The 13,979-nt window shown below is 46.5% G+C and overlaps 1 protein-coding gene across 2 annotated transcripts in view; it reads left to right on the plus strand.

Moving 5' to 3' along the window:
• Positions 1 to 13,979, plus strand: part of LOC124776307 (polypeptide N-acetylgalactosaminyltransferase 3-like) — a 347,179-nt gene that overhangs the window by 36,868 nt on the left and 296,332 nt on the right. The gene's annotated exons all lie outside the window — the stretch shown is intronic.

Raw genomic sequence — 13,979 nt, forward strand, 5'->3', positions numbered from 1 at the left:
ACATCGATGTGGACTTTCGGAACTGAAGGCCCACTCGTGTACCCTTCCTGACTGCGCGACACCAAGCTTTACGCCCCGCCTGGGCCCGTCGACACCGACATTGGACCGTTGATGACTGGAAACATGTTGCCTGGTCGGACGAGTCTCGTTTCAAATTGTATCGAGCGGATAGACGTGTACGCGTATGGAGACAATCTCATGAATTAATAGACCATGCATGTCAACAGGGGACTTTTGAAGCTGGTGGAGGCTTTGTAATGGTGTTGGACTGGTGCAATTGGAGTGATATGGGACCCCCGATACACCTAGATATGACTCTGACAGGTGACACGTACGTAAGCATCCTGTCTGAACATTCATGTCCATAGTGTTTGCCGACGGACTTGGGCAATTCCAGCAGGACAGTGCGATCCCCACAAGTCCAAAATTGCTACAGATTAGCTCCAGGAACACTCTTCGTAGTTTAAACACTTCCACTGGCCAGCAAACTCCCCAGACACGAATGTTATTGAGGTTATCTGGGATGCCTTGCAACGTGCTGTTCAGAAGAGATCTCCACCCCCCCCCCCTCTTATTCTTACGGATTTACGGACAGCCCTGCAGGATTCATGTTGTCAATTGCCTCCAGCAATGCTTCAGACATTAGTAGAGTTCACGTGGCACGTCGTGTTACGGAACTTCTGCATGCTCGCGGGGCCCTACACGATATTAGGCAGGTGTAACAGTTTCGTTGGCTTTTCAGTGTATATTGCTTGAATATACCATTATTTCCATAAACCCTCAGTTCATCTAGGAAAATATTGTGATTAACCAGTCCGTTTCCTTAGATAGGTCACAGGAAATTCCAATCGGTGCTGTTTTGTTATTTAATGCGTGTAACTCTAATGATTAACGTATAAATGGCATTGTCGATTGAGTAATTATTCTGGAATCCAGGTTACTATTTACCGAGAAAATTAATGTTGCTTTCTTCTAGAACTTACAAACTTAACAAATATTTTGGAAAACTATGCCAGTAGTGTGATGGGTGGGTAGTTACTGTTCTCTCTCATTTCACTACCCAAGTTTCAAATCCTTTTAAAATATTTTCCGGAACTTCTGGAAGGACATAGACGCAAGACAAACTGACGTTGGGGAATAAAAGTACTTCTGATATACTCCCAGACCTCCTGATGCAGTGGTAGCTTACCAGTTGCTGCACAAAACTGTGGATAGTCAAAGAGCGCATACTTGCGTAAATGTGCACAGCTAGGCGTGGTCGCTGAGATCCAGTTAGCCGGCGACTAGACCAAGGGCATTTCTGTGCAAGAAACAACCGGCAGAACCGGTTGGGGCAACGGCTACTGCCATTTGTACTTCACTGATCTCTAGTCGCCTCTCCATCATCCTAACATAGAAGGCGAGCGGCCGGCTAAGCCCTCGAACTCGCATCCGGGAGAATAGGATTCGAATTTCCGTCCTGGCACGTTGATTTGTAAGGCTGTCTTCAGCCCAAAGTATGGCTTTACTGCCGAAGTACTTTATTAGGCACGGTCCGATTTGATGAAGGTGGTATGCCGTTGCGTTCCCCCGACCTTGGATCTGACTCACCCACCCAGTTGCAGTGGGACCTGTCATTTAATGTGGACTCAGCTTACAGTGCAGCTTGCTACCTTTTTTATTAACAAACTGATTCTAGAGATGAAGGCTTAGACTGCAGAGTCATGCACAAGGTGCAATCAATAACTGTTTATGATTTTACTTTGGTGTGAAGCCACAAACTTTTTGAAAGACATACTCGTCATTTGACTGTATAACAGGTTTTATTCCACAATCTAGATTTCGGCCTTAGGCCATTTTCAAGTGATACAACTGCAACAGATTAAAGCACAATACAAGAATCAGACAAATCGCAGGGCAAAAAGTTATATTAGTGTATGGTATGCGTGATTTGTTGTCTTACGCATAAAAAATCATTAGACATGGGTAGAACCAAGTCACCATCAAAATATGTATCTTCGGTTATCCTATTTTGCACTTTGTCATCTGTGGTATGTCGTGGGAACAAGTAGTGGGACTCTTTATTATACAAGCTGGTTACATCATCTCTGAAGTGGTCAGAAGATGCCAGTGTTAACTTTTTATGGCGTGAAGAGCCAACTTCCCAGTGTGCATGTGAAAACGCGACTTACACCACCGTAATTAGATACTTTAGCCACCTCGTTGTATAATGACCTATATTATTAAATTATTTAGACACAGTCTGCAATACGTCACTCTCACCTGCTTGGGAACGATATCATTACTTAGCTTGAGTCCGTTAACTCGTCATTTAATGTGGAAAAATATGTTCGAACTTTTTTCGTTTTGAAAACAATTTTACCTGCGGAACGACATATTACTTCCTTTCATGTATCTTGTGGTAAAAGCAAACGCAGCATAATATTTCGCCATAACACTAAAGAAAAAATACTGCAATGAAAAATTGAACAGTATGATTGACATCGCCAGTAGCCAACTGACAGAGATGCTTTTTTCACTGTAATGACGTAGCGCGCGCTATATATCAGCTACGGTCCAAGGAAATTGGAAATTTGTGATAAGTTCCTATAGGACCAAACTGCTGTGGCCATCGGTCCCTGGGCTTACACACTACTTAATATAACTTAAACTAACTTACATTAAGGACAGCACACACACCCATGCCCGATGGAGGAGTCGAACCTCCGGCGGGAGGGACCGCGTAACCCGTGACATGGCTCCTCAAACCTCACGGCCATTCCGTGCGTCAAGGAGAAGATTGAATGAGGATGGGGGGGGGGGGGGGAGAAGTATATGACGACATATATCCGATTAGTTTGTAGCACATATTTAGTAGCTGCGAAACATTGCTGAGTTTGCTAGAAATTACCTAAAGATAGTAGACAACTTTGGTCTTTTGGCCGTAAAACAACTGACGACGCTAGAACTAAATAGGATATAAGATGGAGACTGGCACAAACAAGAGAAGTTTTCTTCAGAAGAGAAGTATACGAAAATTGAATATAAATTTAAATATTAGGAAGTTTTTTCTAGAAATACAGTCTAATACATAAAAACGACTCACCTGGAGTGAGATGGAAAACACTGGATGTGATGTACTTGTACAGACAAACAAATGATCACCATTTCAGAAATAGTAGATGATTTATTCAAGAGGAACAGTTCAACAGATTAAGTCAATAACACGTTTATCTCTGGTCTTTATCCAAACAGTTATTCGACTTGCCATTTATTGATAGTTATTGGCTGTCCTCCTAAGGCACATTGTGCCGAATTCTGTCCAATTGGAGCTTTAGATTGTCAAAATCTCAAGCTGATTGGACGGCCCTGCCCATAGTTCTCTAAAGGTTCACAATTGGGGAGGGATCCAGCCATCTTGCTGACTTCAAGGTACGGTCTGGCAGTCATGAAGACAAGCAATAGAAACTCTTGCCCTGAGCGGGCGAACATAGTCTTGCTGAAATGTAAGTCCACGATGACTTATCGTGAAGGACAACAAAACGAAGCGTAGAATATCGTCGACGTACCGCTCTGCGGTAAGTGTGCTGTAGATGACGTCCAAAGGGGTCCTGCTATGAAACAAAATGGCACCCGAGGCCATCACTCCTGTCTGTCGAGCCATATGGCGGGCGACAGTCTGGTTGGTATCCCATCACAGTCTGGAGTGTCTCCAGACACATCTTAGTTGGTTGCAGGATTCTCGAACATATTCTCAGTTCGAATATAATGAATTTCCTTGAGACAGAGAGGTTTCTGTTCACTGATCAGCACGGCTTTAGAAAGAATCGCTCCTGCGAAACGCAACTCGCCCTTTTTTCACGTGATATCTTGCGAACCATGCATGAAGGTTGTCAGACGAATGCCATATTCCTTGGCTTCCGGAAAGCGTTTGACTCGGTGCCCCACTGCAGACTCCTAACTAAGGTACGAGCATATGGGATTGGTTCTCAAATATGTGAGTGGCTCGAAGACTTCTTAAGTAATAGAACCCAGTACGTTGTCCTCGATGGTGAATGTTCATCGGAGGTGAGGGTATCATCTGGGGTGCCCCAGGGAAGTGTGGTAGGTCCGCTGTTGTTTTCTGTCTACATAAATGATCTTTTGGATAGGATGGATAGCAATGTGTGGCTGTTTGCTGATGATGCTGTGGTGTACGGGAAGGTGTCGTCGTTGAGTGACTTTAGGAGGATACAAGATGACTTGGACATGATTTGTGATTGGTGTAAAGAATGGCAGCTAACTCTAAATATAGATAAATGTAAATTAATGCAGATGAATAGGAAAAAGAATCTCGTAATGTTTGAATACTCCATTAGTAGTGTAGCGCTTGACACAATCACGTCGATTAAATATTTGGGCGTAACATTGCAGAGCGATATGAAGTGGGACAAGCATGTAATGGCAGTTGTGGGGAAGGCGGATAGTCGTCTTCGGTTCGTTGGTAGAATTTTGGGAAGATGTGGTTCATCTGTAAAGGAGACCGCTTATAAAACACTAATACGACCTATTTTTGAGTACTGCTCGAGCGTTTGGGATCCCTATCAGGTCGGATTGAAGGAGGACATAGAAGCAATTCAGCGGAGGGCTGCTAGATTTGTTACTGGTAGGTATGATCATCACGCGAGTGCTACGGAAATGCTTCAGGAACTCGGGTGGGAGTCTCTAGAGGAAAGGAGGCGTTCTTTTCGTGAATCGCTGCTGGGGAAATTTAGAGAACCAGCGTTTGGGGCTGACTGCAGTACAATTTTACTGCCGCCAACTTATATTTCGCGGAAAGACCCAAAGATAAGATAAGAGAGATTAGGGCTCGTACAGAGGCATATAGGCAGTCATTTTTCCCTCGTTCTGTTTGGGAGTGGAACAGGGAGAGAAGATGCTAGTTGTGGTACGAGGTACCCTCCGCCACGCACCTTATGGTGGATTGCGGAGTATGTATGTAGATGTAGATGTAGTTGGTCATCAGGGCTCAGTTCGAAGTGGGGCGCATCACTGAAGACACTTCCGCTACAGTCAATGAGTCTTCTGGCTGAAGATGTGTCCTGAGGCTGCCAGACAGAGGAGGAATACCAACCTGACTGTTGCTCAACATCTGGCCCGATGATCTGGAGTGATGGTCTGAGGCGCCATTTCTTCTCATAGCAGTATTGCGGACCATCGATGGTCGAACGTGGGACTCCAGATGGCCGAGTTGAAGCCGGGATCCACCCGGCCGTATTTCGCCAGGAGGTCGAGCAAGTTCAGTAGCGTCTAGGGGCAGTGCAGAGTGATACAGCGGTATTCGGAAGTATTCCTTTATTCAGCTAGTTTACGGAAGCGTTATGTCGGCATGCCACCCGTGTGCTGTTCCGCGAGTCCGGCCGTCTCAGCACTCCTGGACTGCCGACACCGCTGCTGCGGTCACTGAGGCCGCCTGACGATGGGAGTGAGCCGCGCTCGCTTGGTCGCCACCCGCCGAGGCGTAGCGAGCCATTCTACTGCTCGCCATTACAGAGACTGTTACAGTCCCTGATCCCTGCCGCCCTCCAACCCGTTTGGACTGCTATGTCTGACCACGGGACGAAGGTGGTTGTACTGGTCACCCGCGGCCCTCGGCCGCTGCTGCTCCCAGGACAGGACCAGACTCGAAACCGCGCCCCCCTGGACACCTGCCGCTAGTGGTGCTTGCCAGATGGCAACACCTGCTGCCATCCCTAAAGCCTGTCTCACACGGAGCAAGGTTCGCCGCAAGTTGGCGAGATGGCTTGCATGCCTGCCGGCTTCCAGGGAAGGAGCCGGCTATCTTCCATGCCGAAGCTCTCCCACGGTGCAAGGTCGGCAGCTAGTTGTGTTGTGATCGGCTGCATGTTGTATCGAACGAAGATGGCTGCTTCAGGTACAGATGTTCAGAGCAAACTGGCATTATTAGCTGTTTGGTGCTAAACGATGCAGAAATGCATGCTAATGAGAGAAGAAGAAAGAAAGAGTGGACGAAAAACTGTATTAAGAGGAGAAACGCTGGAAAAAGGTGTGCTCTCCATCCTTCATAAAGAGTTGAGGTTAATTCGCATAACACCTACTTTTGTTTGAAAAGTATCACCATTTCATTACTGTTTGATTTTATAAATATACCAATAATGACTGTTATATACGACTTTATTTTATAGGATAGAAGATCGTACATCCTTTGCAAATTTAATACGAATGGATGTATTAGTATTTGCAACTCTTTCGAGTGCTTCTGCCCGCAAGTGATTATTATAATAGTTTGCGCTTTTCACGACGTACAGACTCTGTTCTTCCCTATAAGTACATATCAATGTTTCAATCGCTTCCTTGGACCACTGCGGTGCCATTATTTAATAATTATAAGAACTTCCTACCGCACCTCACAACAGCAGAAAAGCAACCATCAACAAAGGCTTCCCGCCCAAGCTTTCCACGTCTGACGTCACAAACGAAACGTCTCATGACTGACCAACGCAGGTAGCACGCAGGGAACCTTGCAACAAAAATAGCACCGGACCTATCCTGGAAATCGTACAAGGTTCCCAGCAAGGTAGCCCGCTAGCAGACGACAGAGCCCGCAAGGTAGCCGCCGCGCAAGCCAGCAAGGAAACTTACAGCGAATCTTGCTCCGTGTGAGACGGGCTTAACACTGTTTCAGTGCTGCTGCGGCTCCCGCAGCGCATGCCTCGGCCGGGCCCTGGTGTGCCAGGTGGGAAGCGAATGTGGACCCGCTGGAGATCGCTGTCACTGACCTCCTCCAGGCAGACCGTACAATCTCCAAGTACCCGGCAGCCTTTCAGTCCCTCCCCCCCAGTGTTGTGAACTTGGAGGTGGAACACAGCCCAAACAAGTACATAGAAACAAAGTACAGGTTTACACAGAATATTTACATCGCTGCCAGACTGGCCCCTATAAGCATAGACCAGCACAGGTCCGACCGCCTCTCGACTGACCTGGCACACCCTCTCAAGCTAAAAGTGCCTGACTTTTCCCCTCGGTTCTGACGTAGTGTCAGAGAAAGACAAAAACTATGGCAGCGGTAAATTCCCATAGGTCAGCCACTTACACATCGCCACTCCCGGTTCTGGACTACTGCCTCGCCTCATACATCACAATAACTGCAGTTCCCTGCCTCGACGTTGCTCCACTCCAAACAAATCGTATGTGCAATACGCCGCTGCAGCTCCGCGCCATGTTTACTCTGCCTGGCCTACTGGCTGCCCACTATTACCAGACACTGCCAGAGGCCCCAGACTTCATCGCCCAACCGCGCCTTTACTGAATTTTAACAAAATTCCCATTTCCTGTGACTAAGACGAATACTAGCGCATCCGCGGTATATCGACAATATCCTACACCTCGTTTTGTTGCCCTTCATTGTAAGTCAAACCTGTATTCACATTTCAGCAAGATAATGACCGCCCGCACACCGCGAGAGCTTCTGCTGCTGTCTCCGTGGTCGCCGAACTCTACCAAGGCCAGCAAACTCGCCGTATCTGTCGCCCCAATTGAGAACGTTTGGAGCATTATGGGCAGGGCCCTCCAGTCATCTCGAGATTTTGACGGTCTAACACGTCATTTGCACAGAATTTGGCACAGTATCCTGCAGGTCATCCAACAACTATATCAATCAGTGCCAAGCCAAATAACTGATTACACAACGGCGCCGGTGGACCACTGTCTTACGACTTGCTCAATTTGTGAAGCTCTTTCTATTGAATAATTCAGCCGGCAGCTGTGGCCGAGCGGTTCTAGGCGCTTCAGTCCGGAACCGCGCTGCTGCTACGGTCGCATGTTCGAATCCTGCCTCGGGCATGGATGTGTCTGATGTCCTTAGGTTAGTTAGGTTTAAGTAGTTCTAAGTTCTAGGGGACTGATGACCTCAGATATTAAGTCCCGTAGTGCTTGGAGCCATTTGAACCATTTGAATAATTCAGCCAATTTCTCTGCAATTGCAATCATTTGTTTGTCACATCACTTCACCGCATCTACCGATTTCCGTCACTTTCGGATAATTTCTTCGTGTTGCGTCACTCCGTTTTTTTTAGTGTGTATTAGCAATTGTGAAGCATTGCCCAGATCGCTATTAATTATCTACAGGTACCAGAAAAGTTTTGCTGTTTGGGCCGCAACTGACGACACTAGAAATGAATAGGATATAACGTGCAGACTGACATTAACAAGAAATTTTTTCCTTGAAAATAGAAGTATATTAACATAGAATGTAAATTTAAGTGTTAGGAAGCCGTTTCTAGACACTTCTCTACAGCGTGGCATAATGTGGAACGGTAAATGATACAGAAAGAACAGTACAGATGAGCTCTGAATTTGGTGTTACAGGGACATGACTGGACTGGATAACCAGTGAAATGTGTGTGAAATCTTACGGGACTTAACTGCTAAGGTCATCAGTCCCTAAGCTTACACAGTACTTAACCTAAATTATCCTAAGGACGAACACACACACCCATGCCAGAGGGAGGACTCGAACCTCCGCCGGGACCAGCCGCACAGTCCATGACTGCAGCGCCCCAGACCGCTCGGCTAATCCCGCGCGGCAGATAACCAGTCAAGAGGTACTGGACAGAAACGTAAGAACAGAAGTTTAGGACATAAATTCACTAAAAAAGAGCCTTGTTGACTGATCTCCCTTGCGCGTCAAGGAGTATTGGCAGAGGAGGACAGTATGGTTGATAAAAATTGTAAAACGCCACGAAAACAGTCCATGACTGCAGCGCCCCAGACCGCTCGGCTAATCCCGCGCGGCAGATAACCAGTCAAGAGGTACTGGACAGAAACGTAAGAACAAAAGTTTAGGACATAAATCCCTTAAAAAAGAGCCTTGTTGACTGATCTCCCTTGCGCGTCAAGGAGTATTGGCAGAGGAGGACAGTATGGTTGATAGAAATTGTAAAACGCCACGAAATCGTCATGCAACAGTGTCAAGTGGCGCTAGTGTTTACTGTGTGTGTGTGTGTGTGTGTGTGTGTGTGTGTGTGTGTGCGTGTGTGTGTTGTCTTTCTGCATATGCTCTGCGTTCCGAGGTTTTAAATTCCCCTGCTCATCGCTCTCTCGTTATATTTGTGCCTTGAAAATAACAGGGAGTACATCGGTCTAAATAGCGGCGGTCGTCGAAGAGATCTTCTGGTTTTCGTTTTGTTCTTCCTTTTTTTTTTTTTTTTCTTTCGATTCATTGGCTTTTGGAACGTGTCCATCCAGCCATCTCAATAGTGAAATGTCAACTGGTACAAAAAGAACAGTACCGACGAACTCGAAATTTGGTGTTACAGACACATGACTAGACTAGATAACCAGACACAGATACAAACATAAGGACAACACAACACCCACACACAGTGCGGTGAAAAATCTCCGACCCGGCCGGGAATCGAAACCGGGTCCCCTTCGGTGACCGCGCAGCTACTGAGGCGGACGCGTCTTCCGCTTGCATTCTCGCAAGCCGTATCTACGTTCCCTGTCTACGGTGCAAGTGCAGGTATGTCGGCAAAGTGCGGCCCAGTGAGTAGACCGCAGCGACCACGGTCGGCGAACAAGAAACGCGCCTACCGCAATGGCTGCCCCACCCTGCCTGACGGCAGAGTGGCCGCGGTTCGCATACCTGCGCAGGTTCTGCCTTCCTACAGGGTGTTCGAAAAGTTGCTGTGCCGTCACAACACGTGTTGAAAATGACGTTCACGGCCGGCGGCACGAGTCTGAACCAGCTTAATTCCACTGGAAAATACTTTCAGCAGATCTTACTGTAGCCGACCGCGGTGGTCTAGCGGTTCCAGGCGCTCAGTCCGGAGCCGCGCGACTGCTACGGTCGCAGGTTCGGATCCTGCCTCGGGCATGGATGTGTGTGTTGTCCTGAGGTTAGTTAGGTTTAAATAGTCCTAAGTTCTAGGGGACTGATGACCACAGATGTTAAGTCCCGTAGTGCTCAGAACCATTTGAACCATTTCTTACTGTAATATCTTCTCCCATTGGTCGCAGTTACTTCAGTATTCAAGTGACAGAGTGCGTGGGTGATTGCGATATACTACAGATTTTGCTGCTCCCAAAATAAAACTCTGGTGGGATAAAGTCCGGCAAGCGAGGCGGCCATAGGTTTTTTGAGGTGACAAGTTCACCAAAATATTCTCGCATAAGAAACATAGAGCACAGCGGCACTATTCCGCTCATTTAAACTACACTGAAAAGCCAAAGAAAACGGTACACCTGCCTAACATCGTGTAGGGACCCCGCGAACACGCAGAAGTGCCGCAACACGACGTAGCATGGACTCGACTAATGTCTGAAGTAGTGCTGGAAGGACTTGACACCGTGAATCCTGCAGGGCTGTCCATAAATCCGTAAGACTACGAGAGGGTGCAGATTTCTTCTGAACAACACGTTGAAAAGCATCTCAGGTATGCTCAACAATGTTCGTGTTTGGGGAGTTCGGTAGCCAGGGGAAGTGTTTAAACTCAGAAAAGTGTTTCTGGCGCCACTCTGTAGCAATTCTGGACTTCTGGGGTGTCGCATTGTCCTGCTGGAATTGCCAAAGTCCCTCTGACTGCACAGTGGACATGAGTGGATCTAGGTGATCAGACAGGATGCTTACGTACGTGTCACCCTTCAGTCGTATCTAGACGTATCAAGGGTCCCATATCACTCCAACTGCTTACGCCCTACACCATTACAGAGCCTCCACCAGGTTGAACAGTCTCCTGCTTACATGCAGGGTCCATGGAGTCATGAGGCTGTCTCCATATCGGTTCTCGTCCATCCGTTCGATACAATTTCAAATGAGACTCGTCCTCCAGGCAACATATTCCCAGTCAACAGTCCAATGTCTGTGTTGACGGGCCCAAGCGAGGTGTAAAGCTTTGTGTCGTTCAGTCATCAAGAGTACGCGAGTGGGCTTTCGGCTCTGAAAGCTCATATGGATGATGTTTCGTTGAGTGGTTCGCACGCTGAAACTTGTTGATGGCCCCCAACATTGAAATCTGCAGCAATTTGCGGAATGGTTGCACTTCAATCACGTTGAACGATTCTCTTCTGTTGTCGTAGGTCCCATTCTTGTAAGATCTTTTTCCAGCCGCAGCGATGTTGGAGATTTGATGTTTTACCGGATTCCTGATATTCACGGTACACTTGTGAAATGCTCATTCGGGAAAATCCCCACTCTTCGCTACCTCGGAGACGCTGTGGCCCATCGCTCGTGCGCCGACTATAACACCTCATTCTAACTCACTTAAATCTTGATAACCTGCCATTGTAACAGCATTAACCGATCTAACAACTGCGCCAGACACTTGTTGTCTTATATAGGCGTTTCCGATGGCAGTTCCGTATTCTGCCTGTTACGTATCTCTGTATTTGAATATGCATGCATATACCAGTTTCTATAGCGCTTCAGCTCGTAAGCCTCATATGATACGACATGAAAGTTCTTGAAAACACTGTCTGGGTGATAAAATTATGGTATGTTAATTGTGAATACATTGCAGTATGTAAAATGTCGAAATTACTTTACACGGACAAAGTTGAAACCCGCTGGGAAGAACAGGTAATTGGGATTGTGGAAAGGGCCAATTAAGGTTGGGGGTCAGTTTCACCTTCTAATTGTAATTTATTCTAATTTAATGGCGCATTTACAACCAAAGCGGCATATAGCCGAACCTTTACCGAATGCAACTCTTTCACGGTTGAAGGCCTCCAAACAAGAAATCTTCAAAAAAATCAAGAAGATAAAATCCAATTAAAATAGCAATAAAATAATTTTAAAAAACACCTATCTCAGCTAGGTGGAAAGCCTCAAAGCAAGGTAGATAGAACAAACATATGCAAGGAGCAATACAAATAGCTGAAGGCCACAATTAAGTTTCAAAATTTTAGAATATATTACCATAAACTTTTAAAGGCAGAAGGCCACAATGTTTAAGCTTGAAAGATAATTTTAAGAATAAGGTTGCAAGACTGAAAACCCAAAATTAATTTTGCAAAATTTTTAGAAAAGAAGGAAAAAATAACCAAAAGCCATAAATTTTAAGTAGCTGAAAACAGATAATTAAACACCGGTGGGAAAGACAATAAAGAAAAGGTCACTCAGTAGTCTCCAGGGGGGTCGGTCGGCCTTCGTTTATTTAGGTGAGACAGGTGGTGAACCAGCTACACTCGATCTGTCGGAACCCAACCAGAGGAGAGCCACGAACCGACTGACACGATTTGCTTGCCATCAATCAGCACGTGAGAACTCAAACACAAAAGGTTATGAACGTGATAATCCACAATGAAATATCTATTAAGCTGTCAAAACTACACACCATGTAGGACAGCGACAACAGGCGAGGAAAGGAAGCTGCCTGAAATTACGTTAGTGGCCAGGGTAGGTAACCGTAACACTAACAGCCACAAGGTAGAAAATTCCGCTGGTGCACTCGAGTTGTAGTCATCCGTCATAGTTAATTGCACTGCATGGCAGCTAAATTTTAGCATTAGAAACACTCGGTCGGGCACGAAGTTTTAATCTGCCAGGAAGTTTCATATCAGCGCACTCTCCGCTGCCGAGTGAAAATCTCATTCTGGAAACATCCCCCAGGCTGTGGCTAAGCCATGTCCCCGCAATATCCTTTCTTTCAGGAATGCTAGTTCTGCAAGGTTCGCAGTAGAGTTTCTGTAAAGTTTGGAAGGTAGGAGACGAGATACTGGCAGAAGTAAAGCTGTGAGGACCGGGCGTGAGTCGTGCTTCGGTGGCTCAGATGGTAGAGTACGTGCCCGCGAAAGGCAAAGGTCCCGAGTTCGAGTCTCGGTCGGGCACACAGTTTTAATCTGCCAGGAAGTTTCATATCAGCGCACACTCCGCTGCAGAGTGAAAATCTCATTCTGGGAACACCCGGTGTTGCTCACAGGAAAACCTCCCCAACAGCGAACCACAGAAACGAACCACAACAACATGAATGGACGTGGCTTGGGTAGTTGAAACCACTCCTCAACTTTGACGACCTGGGTCGGTGAACCACGAAGGTCGGCCAGGGTAGCCGAGCGCTTCTAGGCGCTTCAGTCTGGAACCGCGCGACCGCTACGGTCGCAGGTTCGAATCCTGCCTCGGGTATGGATGTGTGTGATGTCCTTAGGTTAGTTAGGTTTAAGTAGTTCTAAGTTTTAGTGGACTGATGACCTCAGATATTAAGTCCCATAGTGCTCAGAGCCATTTGAACCATTTTGCTGTCTATATCAGTATCTAAGTTTTGGCTGTGTTAATAACGCATATGGCGACACTCGGCAGCTACTGAGACATTGTGACAACTGGTCGATGACTGAAAGCAACTGGTAATTGACAGAGTACCGTGCCGCGTATTAGGTAGTTTGGAAGGACAGCTGGCCTTTGCGTTTGTGCCTTCTCTCTAATTTGGGTTTCGAAAAACGGGGGGAGGGGGTTTGATTATTGTGGTTTGTGTGTGTGTGTGTGTGTGTGTGTGTGTGTGTGTGTGTGTGTGTAGGAATGATTTTTAGTCCGGAATTGGCGGATAATAGTGTTTCTCGGATGTTTGTAGTTAATCTGGAATAGGTCAGTGCCTAAGCATGAAATGAGTTGATGAGGTGAGCTTTCTGAATTTGTGTAGAATGTTTGGGTTCTTTGTTAAATGGTTGATGAGATGAGGGGGGAGGGGGGGCGGCATGGTGTGTCTTGTGTATAAGTGAGGTCGGGATGAACCAGGGTGCATCAGTTATCATCCTGACAGCCTTACTTCGAACCATATATGCTTTTGTTCTGTGAGATCTTATGGCCGTAACTTAAAATTTGGAAGGACCACCACCTTTTATCTGTGTAACTTGATGTGGCCGGTCAGTGCATTGGGTATAAATTGAATAAACTGAACAATGGGTATAAATGGTACAGCCTACTTGAACCTACAGGCGTCGGATGTGTGCGCGTTCCACAAGAGCTTTCTATCAAATTTTAAACCTAGGTATTTGACCGTGTCACT

This window comes from Schistocerca piceifrons, chromosome 2 (genome assembly GCF_021461385.2).
Source record: "Schistocerca piceifrons isolate TAMUIC-IGC-003096 chromosome 2, iqSchPice1.1, whole genome shotgun sequence".
NCBI classification, from domain to species: Eukaryota; Metazoa; Arthropoda; class Insecta; order Orthoptera; family Acrididae; genus Schistocerca; species Schistocerca piceifrons.